The sequence below is a fragment of the Salmo salar genome, chromosome ssa06, assembly GCF_905237065.1.
Source record: "Salmo salar chromosome ssa06, Ssal_v3.1, whole genome shotgun sequence".
Classification (NCBI taxonomy): domain Eukaryota; kingdom Metazoa; phylum Chordata; class Actinopteri; order Salmoniformes; family Salmonidae; genus Salmo; species Salmo salar.
In genome coordinates, this window is record NC_059447.1 from 12,966,830 (window position 1) to 12,984,693 (window position 17,864).

General features: G+C 40.8%; 1 protein-coding gene across 3 annotated transcripts in view; it reads left to right on the forward strand.

The window, feature by feature from the left end:
• The first annotated feature begins 13,260 nt into the window (after positions 1-13,260).
• The window catches only part of LOC106606377 (NACHT, LRR and PYD domains-containing protein 12), a 38,755-nt gene continuing 34,151 nt past the window's right edge, over positions 13,261-17,864 (forward strand). Inside the window, exons 1-2 of one of the 3 annotated variants that reach the window (XM_045719769.1) lie at positions 13,263-13,394; positions 14,384-14,454. The gene's annotated coding sequence lies outside the window, so the exon portion shown is untranslated. Of the gene's footprint in view, positions 13,395-14,383; positions 14,455-17,864 lie in introns of all 3 variants that reach the window. The other 2 variants (XM_014202529.2, XM_045719767.1) reach the window with 2 other exon arrangements.

Sequence of the window (17,864 nt, forward strand, 5' to 3'; positions counted from 1 at the left end):
AAAGAGAATAGCAAAAGGTGTACAGCAAAAAACGCACTGGTTGACTTAACTAACATACAAGATGAACTGGCACAGTGAGACACAGGGATAAATACACTGTGGAAAATAAGCGACACCTGGTGGGAGCGGAGACAATCACAGGAACAAGTGAAACAGATCAGGGCGTGACAAAATGAGTCCCACAGACCTGAACGCCACACAAGGGTTAAAGTCTCTGCACTGGATGCCTGTGAGTTTTAGAATACATTTTAAGATTCTTCTATTGATTTTCAAATCAATCCACGATCATGCACCCCAACACATATCAGACACGCTTTGAAGTTTTGTACCCAGTAGGTCCCTCAGGTCCTCTGGCACTGGCCTTTTAACTATCCCAAAGCCTAGGACCAAGAGGCATGGAGAGGCAGATTTTAGTTACTATGCCCCCTGCCTCTGGAATAGCCTGCCAGAGAACCTGAGGGGGGATGAAACTGTGGACATATTTAAAAGATCTTAAAACAAACCTTTTTAGCTTTACTTTTGCTTTGTTTTAAATTGTTACTTTTGTGTTTTTTTATCCTCTTATGTTTCTTGTGTAGTAAATATTTCATTTTTATTTTCAGATTTCTTTCCTGTGAAGTGCATTGTGTTCTAGCTCATTCATGTCTAAAATGTGTTATATAGAGCTTGATTTGAGTTCCAGAATTAGTGGGCATTGGAATGACCCTGGTCCTTCCTCCACTGCAGCCTTCTCAGCTGTTTATTAAATCCTTTGCAGAAACAATATTTTCATCCAGGCTTTTTCCCTTGGAAAGGCTAGTGACTATTAATACATTCATCTAATAATCAAACAGATGGGGTTTTGGAAAAGTAGGTACTTTAGTCAAAACACCTCCATCTAGTGGATGTATAGTGCCATTACAATGAGTAGGAAATCACTATTCAAGACAAGGCTGGAGGAACATATTGTTTCTATAAAATAATGAATAAACGATGGAGAGGATTTGTTTTCACATGGACATATAGCTTGTTACTTCAGAGGCAAAAGTGTTGATATCCAGACAATAGAAATTAAAAAAGATCAACTGTAAGCAGGCAGCCTAGTGGTTAGAGTGTTGGGACAGTAACCGAAAGGTTGCTGGATTGAATCCCCGAGCTGACAAGATAAAAATCGGTTGTTCATTCCCTGTTCCCCGGTAGGCTGTCATTGTAAATAACAATGTGTTCTTAACTGACTTGCCTAGTTAAAAGAAAAAAATAGCATTGAGCTCTAGAATTGCATTTGTTTGTCATCACAGGGAGTCTGTGTAATGCAGTCAGTTTGACCCTCAGCTACTTTTTATATATATTTTTTTTATTTCACCTTTATTTAACAAGGTAGGCTAGTTGAGAATAAGTTCTCATTTACAACTGCGACCTGGCCAAGATAAAGCAAAGCAGTGCGACACAAACAACAACAAAGAGTTACACATGGAATAAACAAGAGTACAGTCAATAACACAAAAGGAAAAATAGAAAGTCTATATACAGTGTGTGCAAATGGCGTGAGGACGTAAGGCAATAAATAGGCCATAGTAGCAAAGTAATTACAATTTAGCAGATTAACACTGGAGTGATAGATGAGCAGATGATGATATGCAAGTAGTGAAACTGGTGTGCAAAAGAGCAGAAAGTAAATAAAAACAATATGGGGATGAGGTAGGTAGATTGGGTAGGCTATTTACAGATGGACTATGTACAGCTGCAGTGATTAGTTAGCTGCTCAGATAGCTGATGTTTAAAGTTAGTGAGGGAAATGTAAGTCTCCAGCTTCAGCGATTTTGCAATTCGTTCCAGTCACTGGCAGCAAAGAACTGTAAGGAAAGGCGGCCAAAGCAGGTGTTGGCTTTGGGGATGACCAGTGAGATATACCTGCTGGAGCGCGTGCTACGGGTGCGTGTTGTTATCGTGACCAGTGAGCTGAGATAAGGCGATGCTTTACCTAGCATAGACTTATAGATAACCTGGAGCCAGTGGGTCTGGCGATGAATATGCAGCGAGGGCCAGCCAACGAGAGCATACAGGTTGCAGTGGTGGGTGGTATAAGGGGCTTTGGTAACAAAACGGATGGCACTGTGATAGACTGCCTCCAGTTTGCTGAGTAGAGTATTGGAAGCTATTTTGTAGATGACATCGCCGAAGTCAAGGATCGGTAGGATAGTCAGTTTTACTAGGGTAAGTTTAGCGGCGTGAGTGAAGGAGGCTTTGTTGCGAAATAGAAAGCCGATTCTAGATTTGATTTTGGATTGGAGATGTTTAACATGAGTCTGGAAGGAGAGTTTACAGTCTAGCCAGACACCTAGGTAGTTGTCCACGTACTCTAGGTCAGAACCGTCCAGAGTAGTGATGCTAGTCGGGCGGGTGGGTGCGGGCAGCGAACGGTTGAAAAGCATGCATTTGGTTTTGCTAGCATTTAAGAGCAGTTGAATGCCACGGAGTTGTATGGCATTGAAGCTCGTTTGGAGGTTAGTTAACAGTGTCCAAAGAAGGGTCAGATGTATGCAGAATAGAGGGCGGCCGATTAATTAGGGCCAATTACAAGTTTTCATAACAATCGGAAATCGGTATTTTTGGACACATATTTGTTTAAAAAAATGTACACCTTTATTTAACTAGGCAAGTCAGTTAAGAACACATTCTTATTTTCAATGACGGCCTAGGAACGGTGGGGGTTAACTGCCTTGTTCAGGGGCAGAACGACAGATTTGTACCTTGTCAGCTCGGGGATTCGTTTTTGCTACCTTCCGGTTACTAGTCCAATGCTCTAACCACCTGCTTTACATTGCACTCCACGAGGAGCCTGCGTGGCAGGCTGACTACCTGTTACGCGAGGGCAGCAAGAAGCCAAGGTAAGTTGCTAGCTAGCATTAAACTTATAAAAAACAATCAATCTTCACATAATCACTAGTTAACTACACATGGTTGATGATATTACTAGTTTATCTAGTGTGTCCTGCATTGCATATAATCGATGCGGTGCATGTTAATTTCTCATCGAATCACAGCCTACTTTGCCAAACGGGTGATGATTTAGCACTGTTGTTGCACCAAACCTAACCATAAACATCAATGCCTTTCTTTAAAATCAATACACAAGTATATATTTTTAAACCTGCATATTTAGTTAATATTGCCTGCTGACATGAATTTCTTAGAATTAGGGAAATTGTGTCACTTCTCTTGCGTTCCGTGCAAGCAGTCAGGGTATATACAGCAGTTTGGGCCGCCTGGCTCATTGCGAACTGTGTGAAGTTCATTTATTCCTAACAAAGACCGTAATTAATTTGCCAGAATTGTACATAATTATGACATAACATTGAAGGTTGTGAAATGTAACAGGAATATTTAGACTTAGGGATGCCACCCATTAGATAAAATACGGAACGGTTCCGTATTTCACTGAAATAATAAACGTTTTGTTTTCGAAATGATATTTTCCGGATTCGACCATATTAATGACCAAAGGCACGTATTTCTGTGTGTTATTATGTTATAATTAAGTCTATGATTTGATATTTGATAGAGCAGTCTGACTGAGTGATGGTAGGCAGCAGCATGCTCGTAAGCATTCATTCAAACAGCACCTTCGTGCGTTTGCCAGCAGCTCTTCGCAATGCTTCAGGCATTGAGCTGTTTTTGACTTCAAGCCTATCAACTCCCGAGATTAGGCTGGTGTAACCGATGTGAAATGGCTAGCTAGTTAGCGGGGTGCGTGCTAAAGTGTTTCAATTGGTGACGTCACTGGCTCTGAGACTTGGAGTAGTTGTTCCCCTTGCTCTCCACGGCTTTTGTGGAGCGATAGGTAACGATGCTTCGAGGGTGGCTGTTGTCGACGTGTTCCTCGTTCGAGCCCAGGTAGGGGCGAGGAGAGGGGCGGAAGCTATACTATTACACTGGCAATACTAAAGTGCCTATAAGAACATCCAATAGTCAAAGGTATATGAAATACAAATGGTATAGAGAGAAATAGCCCTATAATTCCTATAATAACTACAACCTAAAACTTCTTACCTGGGAATATTGAAGACTCATGTTAAAAGGAACCACCAGCTTTCATATGTTCTGAGCAAGGCACTTAAACGTTAGCTTTTTACATGGCACATGTTGCACGTTTACTTTCTTCAACACTTTGTTTTTGCATTATTAAATTGAACATGTTTCATTATTTATTTGAGGCTACATTTATTTTATTAATGTATTATAATAAGTTAAAATAAGTGTTCATTCAGTATTATTACAAATAAATAAATCGGCCGATTAATCGGTATCTGCTTTTTTTGGGCCTCCAATTATCGGTATCGGCGTTGAAAAATCCTAATCAGTCGACCTCCAATAAAGAATGGTGTCGTCTGCGTAGAGGTGGATCAGGGAATCACCCACAGCAAGAGCGACATCGTTGATATATACAGAGAAAAGAGTTGGCCCGAGAATTTAACCCTGTGGTACCCGCATAGAGACTGCAAGAGGTCCGGACAACAGGCCCTCCGATTTGACACACTGAACTCTATCTGCGAAGTACCTACAATCCATAGGGCACATTTCTGATATCAATGGACACAGAGTTTGGTATTATTGCTCACATTTAAAAAAATATATATATATAACATTCTGAATTAACATAATGAAAATTGCATTTGGAACACTAGTCACTTTAATAGTGTTTACATATCTTGCATTACTCATCTATATGTATATACTGTATCCTATACTACAGTGGGGGGGAAAAGTATTTGATCCCCTGCTGATTTTGTATGTTTGCCCACTAACAAAGAAATGATCAGTCTATAATTTTAATAGTAGGTTTATTTGAACAGTGAGAGACAGAATAAGAACAAATAAATCCAGAAAAACGCATGTCAAAAATGTTATAAAATGATTTGCATTTTAATGAGGGAAATAAGTATTTGACCCCTCTGCAAAACATGACTTAGTACTTGGTGGCAAAACCCATGTTGGCAATCACAGAGGTCAGGCGTTTGTTGTAGTTGGCCACCAGGTTTGCACACATCTCAGGAGGGATTTTGTCCCACTCCTCTTTGCAGATCTTCTCCAAGTCATTAAGGTTTTGAGGCTGACGTTTGGCAACTCAAACCTTCAGCTCCCTCCACAGATTATCTATGGGATTAAGGTCTGCAGACTGGCTTGGCCACTCCAGGACCTTAATGTGCTTCTTCTTGAGCCCCTCCTTTGTTGCCTTGGCTGTGTGTTTTGGGTCATTGTCATGCTGGAATACCCATCCACGACCCATTTTCAATGCCTTGGCTGAGGGAAGGAGGTTCTCACCCAAGATTTGACAGTACATGGCCCCGTCCATCGTCCCTTTGATGCGGTGAAGTTGTCCTGTCCCCTTAGCAGAAAAACACCCCCAAAGCATAATGTTTCCACCTCCATGTTTGATGGTGGAGATGGTGTTCTTGGGGTCATAGGCAGCATTCCTCCTCCTCCAAACACGGCAAGGTGAGTTGATGTCAAAGAGCTCCATTTTGGTCTCATCTGACCACAACACTTTCACCCAGTTGTCCTCTGAGTCATTCAGATGTTCATTGGCAAACTTCAGACGGGCATGTATATGTATTCTTGAGCAGGGGGACCTTGCGGGCGCTGCAGGATTTCAGTCCTTCACGGCGTAGTGTGTTACCAATTGTTTTCTTGGTGACTATGGTCCCAGCTGCCTTGAGATCATTGACAAGATCCTCCCGTGTAGTTCTGGGCTGATTCCTCACCGTTCTCATGATCATTGCAACTCCACGAGGTGAGATCTTGCATGGAGCCCCAGGCAGAGGGATATTGACAGTTCTTTTGTGTTTCTTCCATTTGCGAATAATCGCACCAAATGTTGTCACCTTCTCACCAAGCTGCTTGGCGATGGTTTTGTAGCCCATTCCAGCCTTGTGTAGGTCTACAATCTTGTCCCTGACATCCTTGGAGAGCTCTTTGGTCTTGGCCATGGTGGAGAGTTTGGAATCTGATTGATTGATTGCTTCTGTGGACAGGTGTCTTTTTTTACAGGTAACAAACTGAGATTAGGAGCACTCCCTTTAAGAGTGTGCTCCTAATCTCAGCTCATTACCTGTATAAAAGACACCTGGGAGCCAGAAATCTTTCTGATTGAGACGGGGTCAAATACTTATTTCCTTCATTAACCTGTTGGGGATAGGGGGCAGTATTTGCACGGCCGGATAAAAAACGTACCCGATTTAATCTGGTTACTACTCCTGCCCAGTAACTAGAATATGCATATAATTGTTTGATTTGGATAGAAAACACCCTAAAGTTTCTAAAACTGTTTGAATGGTGTCTGTGAGTATAACAGAACTCATTTGGCAGGCCAAAACCTGAGAAGATTCCAAACAGGAAGCGCTCTCTCTCATTTCATGGCCTTCTTGATCATCTCTAACCAAAACAGGGGATCTCTGGCATAACGTGACATTTTCTAACGCTCCCATAGGCTCTCAGAGGGCGCCAGAAAGATGAATGGTGGCTTTGCAGGCCCTGGCTGAAAAACATTAGCGCATTTTGATAGTGGTCGATCTGAGGACAATGAGACTGGAGGCGCGTGCACGAGCCGACACCATGTTTACTTTCTCTCTCTTTGAACGAAAACAGCTTTCCCGGTCAGAATGTTATCGCTTTTTTACGAGAAAAATTGCATAAAAATTTATTTTAAACAGCGGTTGACATGCTTCGAAGTACGGTAATGGAATATTTCGAATTTTCTTGTCACGAAACGCGTCGGGCGCATCACCCTTCTTTACCCTTCGGATAGTGTCTTGAACGCACGAACAAAACGCCGCTATTTGGATATAACTATGGATTATTTGGGACCAAACCAACATTTGTTATTGAAGTAGAAGTCCTGGGAGTGCATTCTGACGAAGAACAGCAAAGGTAATCAAACTTTTCTAATAGTAAATCGGAGTTTGGTGAGTACCACACTTGGTGGGTGTCAAAATAGCTAGCCTGTGATGGCCGGGCTATCTATTCAGAATATTGCAAAATGTGCTTTCACTGAAAAGCTATTTTAAAATCGGACATAGCGAGTGCATAAAGGAGTTCTGTATCTATAATTCTTAAAATAATTGTTATTTTTTTGTGAACGTTTATCGTGAGTAATTTAGTAAATTCACCGGAAGTGTTTGGTGGGAATGCTAGTCACATGCTAGTCACATGCTAATGTAAAAAGCTGTTTTTTTATATAAATATGAACTTGATTGAACAAAACATGCATGTATTGTATAACATAATGTCCTAGGATTGTCATCTGATGAAGATCATCAAAGGTTAGTGCTGTATTTAGCTGTGGTTTGGGTTTATGTGACATTATATGCTAGCTTGAAAAATGGGTGTCTGATTATTTCTGGCTGGGTACTCTGCTGACATAATCTAATGTTTTGCTTTCGTTGTAAAGCCTTTTTGAAATCGGACAGTGTGGTTAGATTAACGAGAGTCTTGTCTTTAAAATGGTGTAAAATAGTCATATGTTTGAGAAATTGAAGTAATAGTATTTCTAAGGTATTTGAATATTGCGCCACGGGATTACACTGGCTGTTGAGTAGCCCATAGAGGTTAAAATACAAATCAATTTATAACATTTCTGACATGCGTTTTACTGGATATTTTTGTTGTTATTCTGTCTCTCACTGTTCAAATAAACCTACCATTAAAATTATAGACTGATCCGTTCTTTGTCAGTGGGAAAACGTACAAAATCAGCAGGGGATCAAATACTTTTCCCCCCCACTGTATCTATTGCATCTTAGCCTATGCCGCTCTGAGCAAGTCAGTTAAGAACAAATTCTTATTTTCACAAATGCGGGTTAACTGCCTTGTTCAGGGGCAGAACGACAGATTTGATCTATGCAACCTTTTGGTTATTAGTCCAATGCGCTAACCACTAAACTACCTGCCGCCCCATTCATTTGAATCTGCCCAGCAGATAGATGGCTTGTATAGCATAGACCGAAGATGAGATCTTGGTGTTCATGTAACCGATGTGAAATGGCTAGTTAGTTAGCGGTGGTGCGCGCTAATAGCATTTCAATCAGTGACGTCACTCGCTCTGAGACTTGAAGTAGGGCTTCCCCTTGGGTTGCAAGGGCCGCGGCTTTTGTGGCGCGATGGGTAACGATGCTTCGTGGGGTGTCAGTTGTTGATGTGTGCAAGGGTCCCTGGTTCGAGCCCGGGTTGGGGCGAAGAGAGGGACGAAACCTACACTGTTACATTGCTGCCGTGACCCGGATCATTGGTTGCTGTGGAAAAGGAGGAGGTCAAAGGGGGGGTGAGTGTAACCGATGTGAAATGGCTAGTTAGTTAGCGGTGGTGCGCGCTAATAGCATTTCAATCTGTGACGTCACTCGCTCTGAGACTTGAAGTAGGGCTTCCCCTTGGGTTGCAAGGGCCGTGGTTTTTGTGGCGCGATGGGTAACGATGCTTCGTGGGGTGTCAGTTGTTAATGTGTGCAAGGGTCCCTGGTTCGAGCCCAGGTTGGGGCGAAGAGAGGGACAAAACCTACACTGTTACATTCACATGTGCCAGTAGTGACTCAGTAGAGTTTGTTGTCCCTTGTGCTGTATATCCTGTTTTGATATGCATTCAGGATTTTGGTGAAATTCAGGTGTAAAATATACTTGTACTGTATTTCACCGAAAATCCCTCATTTATTCTCATTTATTATTTTAAGGTTATTTTGAGATGTATTACACTATTTTCAAGAGTGAACTATTTTATTGTATTTATTTTCTAAATTGTGTTAATGTCATCATCGGGAGCCATGCTTTTACTCCTCAGTATGCTCAAGGCTTTATGAGGAGAGGTATGTGTTTATGTATGCACATGTTCGCAAATGCACAAAAAAAGATAAGCAAAAAATGATGCCGTCATTGATTTAGTGTTGTTGCACTACTGTTTGTAGCAATATAGATTAGCGTGAATGGGAATAATTTTCGATTGCAACTTTGCAAGGCTAGCCCAGCTACGGTTCGCTTTGGTTGCGGTAGAGGATCTCTTTCGGGTAACATTACAGACAGCTTGAGTTTTCTGATGATTTTCTCACGGGCATTCTGCACTGTCTTTTATCAGGCAAATGCACTTGTGTATGAGAGTCCAGGCGGCAGCATTAAAGTTAGTCTTGCATTTGTATCCATTCCATGCAGGTATGTTGTCAAATGTGACGTTTTTGTATTTCATGTTTAATGTGCCTAGTTAGCTGTCGTTCATTTTGTTACCTGTCCGGTCATGTCAAAAATGGGGTTGTTGCCTCATTAGTATGCCTCAGGTATAATGGTACAATAGTACACTCAAATATTTAGCAGTTATTAGACAATTAGTGTTAAACGTTTATAAAATGAAATGTGAGTCTCTTGAAAATATGAACATGTACATTTTCTACAATGCATTTTTTTTTATATGGTGTTTGCTAAAAGCGTGATGAGGAGAGGCAAATATACTTGTGTATGAGTCCAGATGGCAGCATTAAAGTTTGCCTTGCATTTGTATCCATTCCATGGAGCCATTAAAAGACAGACAACTGACAGAATTGTGTTCAGAGCCTTCCCTTCCACTTCCACCTCACCAGAACACAAACGCAGAAAGGTACTGGTCCAGAACCTGCTTACACATCCACTATTCCACCACCATTTCAAGTTCAAAATGTCAGCATCATCTAATCGTCTAATACAGTGATTTAGTCCAATCAACTGAAGCTAAATATGTGGTTATCCATGGTTCTGATTTCTGTGTGCATGCTTGTTTGTGCAAGTAGAAAAACATGTTGACTCACCTTGTAGAGAAATGCCAATGCCATCCTACTCTCTTTCATGTTGCCTAAACGGTCTATGACTGTCATACAGTACACATTTTAATTTTTTGTTGTCCTGGGCTACCTGGTTAAAATACTTACTCGCTTGCCTAACTTCCTTTCATGGGCAATGATACGCCATGCCAGCTAGTTAACATTAGCATACTACATCTCGCTCCATGTTGAACTTCCATAATCTCAGGCCAGCGGCACAGGCCAGTGGCTTCCCTTCACACTTTTTTTGGTGCGCTAGGACCATTCACAGCTGAACTCGTTCAGTTTAGCTCAATGCTGATTGGCTATTATTTAATAAATTGTTTTATCAAGGGAGGCCAAATGCTTGCTGGCTTCCCTTGCATTCAATGCTCTGGGTGGCAACAATGTCACACTCTTTCTGACCAGACAGGATCAGATAGATACTCTACACATACTAAGACGTGAGTCAGATGGGCGCTGTTTCGTTCGCTCTGATGGTTTCTCGAGTGAGACACATTCAGCCTCTTGCGAATTGAAGGAAATTCATGTTTTTTAGGGGGGGCATCAGTAGGAACCCCTCTTTGTACTTATATTGATATATTTTTAAGCTGTGTTCTAATACCTTTACTGTATACTACATACTTAATGAGTATATACTACATAGTATTAGTTAATTTTAGTATACTGTAAAGGAACGGTATCGTTTCAGTTGAGTGTACTAGCACTTCGCCTGTCTACCGGAAGTTGATGCTGTTGCTATGCAACCTCTTGCTAGCTTGTTAGCATAACAAATTACTTGCTAGACATTTTACAATTCCATGTGTGTTTGTAAATTCAATCTGGAGTGCCAGAGTGCGCTCTGGGCGTTCATAAATCCAGATTGTCAGTTCGTCAAATTCAGAGCGTTTTGCTCTCGGAGCGTACTGGACGCTCTGGCCGAGGGGGGTTGATCCGAGCGTTCAACTGCAGTCAGGCACCCAAGCTAACTGGCTAACATTGGCTAGCTACTTTTAGACACAAATGAGAGAACACCTCACTCTGACTATTTTATTCGCCCTAGCAGAGCTGGTTAGGCTGTTTTCATGTTACCCAGTGCGTTGGTGACTGTAGCTGTGCTGCTGGCAACAATTTATTACGCTTTTTTAATTTATTTTTTGCTTACGGTTACTGACCATATTCAACTAGTGTTGAGTGTTCGTAAATTCATCAGTTATTCTGTGCTCTGGCACACTCAGACAGAGTGCTGTTAACTCCATTTAAAGGCACAATGACTATACCACTTAGCTAAGCATGATGTGAATAATCAAGTCAATAAATGTTGGGTAGTTAGTTAGTTAATATACTGCCTTGCAAGTTTGATGTAGTAGACAACTAACATTAGATAACTAGCTAACATACGGTACATATTGCTGTAATGCTATGCAGTTCGTAAGGATAGCGTAGCTAACAAATTGTCCGCCAACATAATGTGTAACTTATTGGAAAAGTCATTACTTTATTATATTTCTTAACATTTGTCATAATTAGTTGCAATGAATTTGTATCTCATTGGACTTCGGCTGCATATTTTCCACCATTTTCTTCAACTCTGAAAACGTCGTGAAGCCACGCCCATTTTCTGAAGAATTGCACTATGGGCCGTAAATAGTGTCCAATGCGTGTATACTTCCTATTTTGGCGAATTTAGTACGACATCCGGGAACTTTTGCCATACTAACTATATCCATACTATATACTCAATTCACATCACAAATAGTACGGTTAGTATGAGTATTCGAACACTGTTATGATTCCGGGACAGTTCATAGGTGAGAGGCAGGGGCGCTCCAGAACAGTAAGTGGTGGCAATGTATGGGGTCAATTTCACGCCATATGTATTGAGTTCAAAATAAAATAAATCGTGAACATGAAAAATAAAGTTGTGAATGTAAACATATTTTCGAGGATGGGTGAACTAATGGATGTTGAAATCAAAAACCAAAACGAAACAATTGTTGCTCAGTTGGTAGAGCACGGTGTTTGCAATGGTGTTTGCAACGCCAGAGTTGTGGGTTCGATTCCCGCGGGGGGCCAGGACAGAAAGAAAAAAAAAATGAATCGAAATGTATGCATTCACTACTGTAAGTCGCTCTGGATAAGAGCGTCTGCTAAATGACTAAAATGTAAATGTAGAATTGTAAACAGAAATAAGACATCAAAAGCAAAACCCCAAAACTTATAAGCAAATAATTTTAAAGCGAGAACAAAACTATGACAAATTATTTTTTTATATTTGAAAACGAATGCAAAAATCGTTTTTGGTTAAACTTTCCTAGCAACCAATCCTATTGAATACATTTTGCATACGTTCTTGCCTGCATGTACTACCTTTTGGTTACGCTACTCGCATATTTTCTTTCGATGTCTGTTTCTTTGCTTAAACTGCCAGTCTTTTAGATTGTGAGTTTTGGCATTATTTTTCCATGAAGCGTTTAGAGGGAGGCGTAGACAATGAGTCTCCATTAGTCTGCTAGTTTTGGAGTGACAGTTCGTCTTAACCCAATCAATGATTTGATGTGTCACTGGCTCTGACCCTTCTAACAACTTAGGTAAACATATGAATTACCTGTTGCACAACGTTCGGCGCAGGTGTTGGTAACAGGTTCGCCGTGTTCAGAATATAGGGGAAGATTTGGTGCGTAGTGGTGACGTCAGACCGTCTACTTAAGTAGGCAATAGAAAAAAAGCATGTTTTTTTGTTTCTTTTTTTTCTTAATAACAAATCAATACAGGAAGTACATGGGGGAACACAAGTATATATAAATAATATACAAAGGACAATTGGGCTAGGGGAACAATATCACATTACACAAGGACCTTAAGGGACATATATACACTTATAATTCTAACAGATTTTTTGTTAGTAGAGTATTTAATTGTCTTAAAATACAGTTCAATGTCTTTTTGTAAGGTAAGAAAATCTGGTGTTTTGTTTGTAAATGTACATTTGTGAATATGAAATTTGGCCAAAAGAATAATGAAATGAATTACATAAAATTGTTTCAGCTTATTTCTATCGTAGGTAAAGAATCCAAGCAATACATCTCTCCACAATAGTGTAAAATCTTCATGAATGTGTTCATTAGGAATGTGAAATGTTAATTAGACGTTGAGTTAGAGGAAATATGAATACTGCTAATGTAAGAGAGCTTTGGGGGAAAGAAGAGGAGAGTAGGTCTGTTGTTGCAACAGGTAATAACACTTAGGGGTATACTGAGAAAACGTATGTTGTACACTTAGAAAAACAGTGAATGTTGGAAGAGGATCAGTGTTTTCTACACAGAGAAATAGTATGTGCACACTTAAAAGACTTCTAATAGAATATAAAGTGCACTAGCCAAATAATGAACCATCTGGAACTCTACAGTTGGGGACTTTTTGAGAACGGCGCTTATCTTTGTAGAGATTGTTTGCTGACAGTCCTACTGTGCCCTGAGTCTAAGATAACAACCTGCCAAGATAGTTCTCTTTCTCTTTCATTCTCGCTCTCTCTGTCTTTCTTTCTCTCACACACACATACACACACAAGACATTCACACCGCAGTAAATTTCTATTACCAGAAAGGTAAGGATCTTCTTTCAATAATTACAATATATTAGATTTGTTTTGGAGTAACTTTTGAAGTAAATCTTTGTTGAACCGAATATTTAGTTTCACCATAAAGAGGAATGGAAACACTAGCATTTAGAACGCCAGCTAACTGTAAATCACCATATTGGCATTGTTGCGTCACCGGCAGGAGAGAAAATGTTGGAACTCCCAAAAATGGCTGAATTTACCAAGTAGCTCCGAGTCTGAGAATGAGTTTATTACAGAGAATGAAATAATGTTAGTTAGTTAGGGAGCCAATAAACCTACTGAAGCCGTTCATGTTTGAGCCGATCATTGCCCGAGATCAAAGTTCGTTTTCGTAGCAGTAACAACACAGATGTGCCGCCTGAAACACCTCAGCTAGAGGATCTGCGTAGCAAAACTAACAGGTGTGAGTGGGAATGCTGCCAGACAATTGCAGTGTTGCCATCTCCCCAGTAAGGAAAGTAGCTATTGGCTGTCCCTAAAAGTCGCTAGAAGTCGCTAAATGACGTCATCGCCTAATTTGCATCATTGTGATGGACCCCGTGGGACAAAAAGTGAGTAAAAAACATGAATATGTTTAGAACTACAAATTAACTTTCTTCTGTCGATTCTTGTTTTTTTTTTATGTCACAATTCCAACCCTCCTCCTTTTTCCGGGCTTGGGACCGGCAAAAGTGACCCAAGAGATACTCTGGCGGAGTTACTTCGTTTTTTATTTTATTGTTTTTTAGTTTAGTTTTCTTAATTTGGTTTGGTTTTTAACCTTATGGTCCATTTAGGAGTACAACAAGTCACAGTAAAACATTAACATTTTTAACCATAACATTTAAAAAAAAAAAAAAAATGGTATACAATCTACATTAACAATCTAAATGGACCAAAAAGAGACAATAGAAAAACTGGCAATGGCAATGTGAGAAAATTATGGTAACTAGTCTGGCACTAATTCAGGTTAATTGTATTTTTCTTTATGTAAGCAAGGGCGGGATCAGCCAGCGGAGGGGTGAACATCTCCTGCTCAGACTGCAGTGCAAGGACTGGGCCGCATGTGAGTGCTTTGGGACGGGGGTGGGCCCACGGCAGCACCTGCTGCTCATTGAGAAGAGTAAGAACGATACGTGCTTTCACGTCAGTCTCCAATAGTCTCCAATAACACTAGAAAAAGTCGCTAGATCTGTCGCTAGTCGCTTTTTTGAAAATGTGTCGCTAGAGGGGTATGAATACTCGCTAAATAGAGTGTTAGGGCTGCGTCAATTCAATCTGGTATCAGAACAGAATTTAACACTAGGCTACTGAATATATTTTCAGCTGTTTATTAATAGAATCAAGCAGAATAAATGGTAAATGCAATCTTCGTATATACGGGTTCACTGTAACACCTCGCAGGGCAAACAGAGAACTGAGTGACACATCCTTTGCTTTTCATTAAATACTCTGACAGAGATAGTTCCCGCTCACTGCTGGCCTGTCAGAGGGAGGATGAGCGTGGTTTAAACTTACTCATCCTATCGTTGGCGTGCAGGCTGGTCCCAGCCTGTAGACGCATCTTTGTTGCCAAGCATAGTTGTCTTCTAGCTTATCTTCATGTGTGTACCCGAGAGTCAGACACCCAAGGACAGTGCCTGTTTTTATGCTACAGTTAGGACAGTTTCGGCTTTTGTGCTACAGCTATCTTCCATTCTACCAGCCCCTCCCGTACACCTGTCCTTGAGCGGCCCCACAACCAGGCATTGTGTGTGTGTGTCACGAGTCTACTCAGCCTACACTCCTACTAGCCAGCAACCCTCCAGTTAGTCATGTCTATTATATGTTGCTCAATCTATGTTAATACAATATAAACCTCTTAGTGCATTACAGTCCGTTCATACTTAGGCCTACATCTACTGTAAATGGTAATGCATCACATCTAATAAGTGAAATAAAACCCAACAATCCCCCTTTTCACATCCGAAGGGTGTGAACACTCCACAATAAGAAATTTCAGAGAAATTTAGGATTCCCCCTTTTGACACCCGCAAGGGTGTCACTCACTAAAATACAATACAAACAAAAAGAATCATACTTTTATTATTAGGCAATAAGGATAATAAAAAACCTTCAGTCCTTCCAGCTACACCTAACTTTTACTAGGTTGACTACCAGCCACCCAGGAACTTCAAACCCACACATAAGGAAAGACAAATAGTACACAGGATAAATTCAGAACATTATTATTCAAAAAAACGTATAAAAAGAAGACCTTCTTGCGGCAGTGGCTACACCTAACTGTGTGGGACAGACTCTTTGTCCCAGAACTTAAAACCTTCACATCCACCCGATTGGCTAAATATTTCACATACATTATAACACATCTATTTTTAATGGATTCAGAAATTTCACACAAAATCAAACTAATTCAGGAAACTCTAAAGATGGTCTCATCTTATCATGGGCTCCTCATAATTGAATTAATCCTCCACCAGGCTTGGCGGTAGGTATTTGTCGTCCCACTGATCTGAACTTGGACTCGGTCCGTATCTCACCATCTGCACCGTTATCGATCTCTCCAGAACCCTGCAAATGAGACCTCTCGCACAAGGGACCAAACAACAACCACACAACACAAACACACTCATACAGGTGAAAGCAGCCCACACCACAATGATTACAACATTTTTCCATTTTCCAAAGGTACTATCGAACCACCCCGTGAGTGCAGTGTCCACCCCGGAGTTTTTTGCTAACTCTTGAGCTGAATTGTTTAGACCGGCCAGGGCCTTGGTCACTGATCCATCTGGAGCTGTGTTATCAGGAATGTACGTACAGCTATGAACCTAATCATTCTACCTACACCACCCTCTTCTGCCAATAACATATCGAGAGTCAATCTATTTTACCAGGTCATGAGGGAAGTGGCGGATAATTGGTCAGAGAACCTCTTTACTGCATCCCCGGTTTCATTCATGAATCTCTGTTGATTATAAAAGATGTCATTAATCCAATCCACATTTTTATTTATTGTCAACCACCAAAATAATGTAGTGGTAAAGCCTTCACCTATTTGATTCATAGCTTTATATTCATCTGGAACTTCCCTGAGGATGCCAATAGCATCCATCTAGACAAAGCTACTCCCATCCTGGTCAAAACTCCTCCTGTGCCTACTTTAGCCTCCTATAACTGGCCTCTGATGACTAACTTGAACTGGTTGGACCTATAACCCCAAGGCGCAAGTTCCTAACCACCCTTTGTGGTAATTTCTGTCGTATGCGTCCTTTACTGGTACTGGCCCACCCTTCATCAGTTATAGGTGCTGTGAGGTTAAACATTTTCTATTCATCTTTCAAACCTAAGTCAGTCACATTAACGATTACTTTCAGCCATTAAAATCATCTAAGTTCTCGGTGCCATTCTTGTATCTATAACACTGGTATTCATCAGGAGTTAAGGTGAACCGAGGTGTGTTGGCTGAGTACTTCAATCTGGCCAACCCCAATTCCTGTACAGTTGTCTGCTTCCCCAGGAAATTGTTTAATGTTAACCTTAAACCTACATCCTGATCTTTTTTGATTCCTCATTCTGTACGTCACTCATCAGTGTATTATATAGTTTATCTTTTACTTCTTCTCAATGACAACGGTATCGTATGATTAGTACCCGTATGTGGTGGATCTGAATATATCAGAAAGATTAGACTGTGATGCAGCTCAGAGTTTCTACTCTTCCCAAAAACCGTCAACCCTCTCCTGCCCTTAGTCGATCTGCTTGGTACCACCCCATACTCACACCTCTAGGAGCACACACAGTGATGAACGGTCGGGATAGGAAATCTTCGTTAAGGAGGTATCCCCCGGACCCTGTTGGTACTCGGTTCTTCTCCTAACTCTCTGTGTGATCAGCAGTGCTTATATGTGTACATACCTTCTTGCAGTGGATAACGTGGACCCAAGTGACTCTCTCAGCTTCTCTAATGGCAAAGGCAGTGGGTCAACAGAACCTGGTATGGGCCTTCCCAACAGGGCTGCTTCCCGTCTTTTCTCCTCAGGGACTGGATCCACACCCAGTCTCCTGGTTGTACTGAGTGAATCACCTTCTCCTGTAATTCACCTGTTGGACACAAATTCTTGGACATACGGGTTTGGTTAACAAACAGTCTTTTCATGTGTTCTGTTAGTATTTCTTCAACTTCTATGTCTACCTGTTCTGGTATCTCTATTCTCCCTAACTCTGGCATTCTATAGGCTCTACCTGATTAGCTAAAATGTCAACCAACTCTAGGGATAATATCTTGACCTCATATTTTAGTTACCATAATCATGTCCACCAAGTAAGTTGGGAACGCTTCTACCCATTTGCTATACTTATCTGTTATTTTTAAACACCTCTTCTTCCCCTTAATTCGGAATAGTTCAATAAGTCTATTTCCAAATGTTGGAATGGAAATTCTACAAAAAAATGTTTTTGTTTAAGTAATATCCT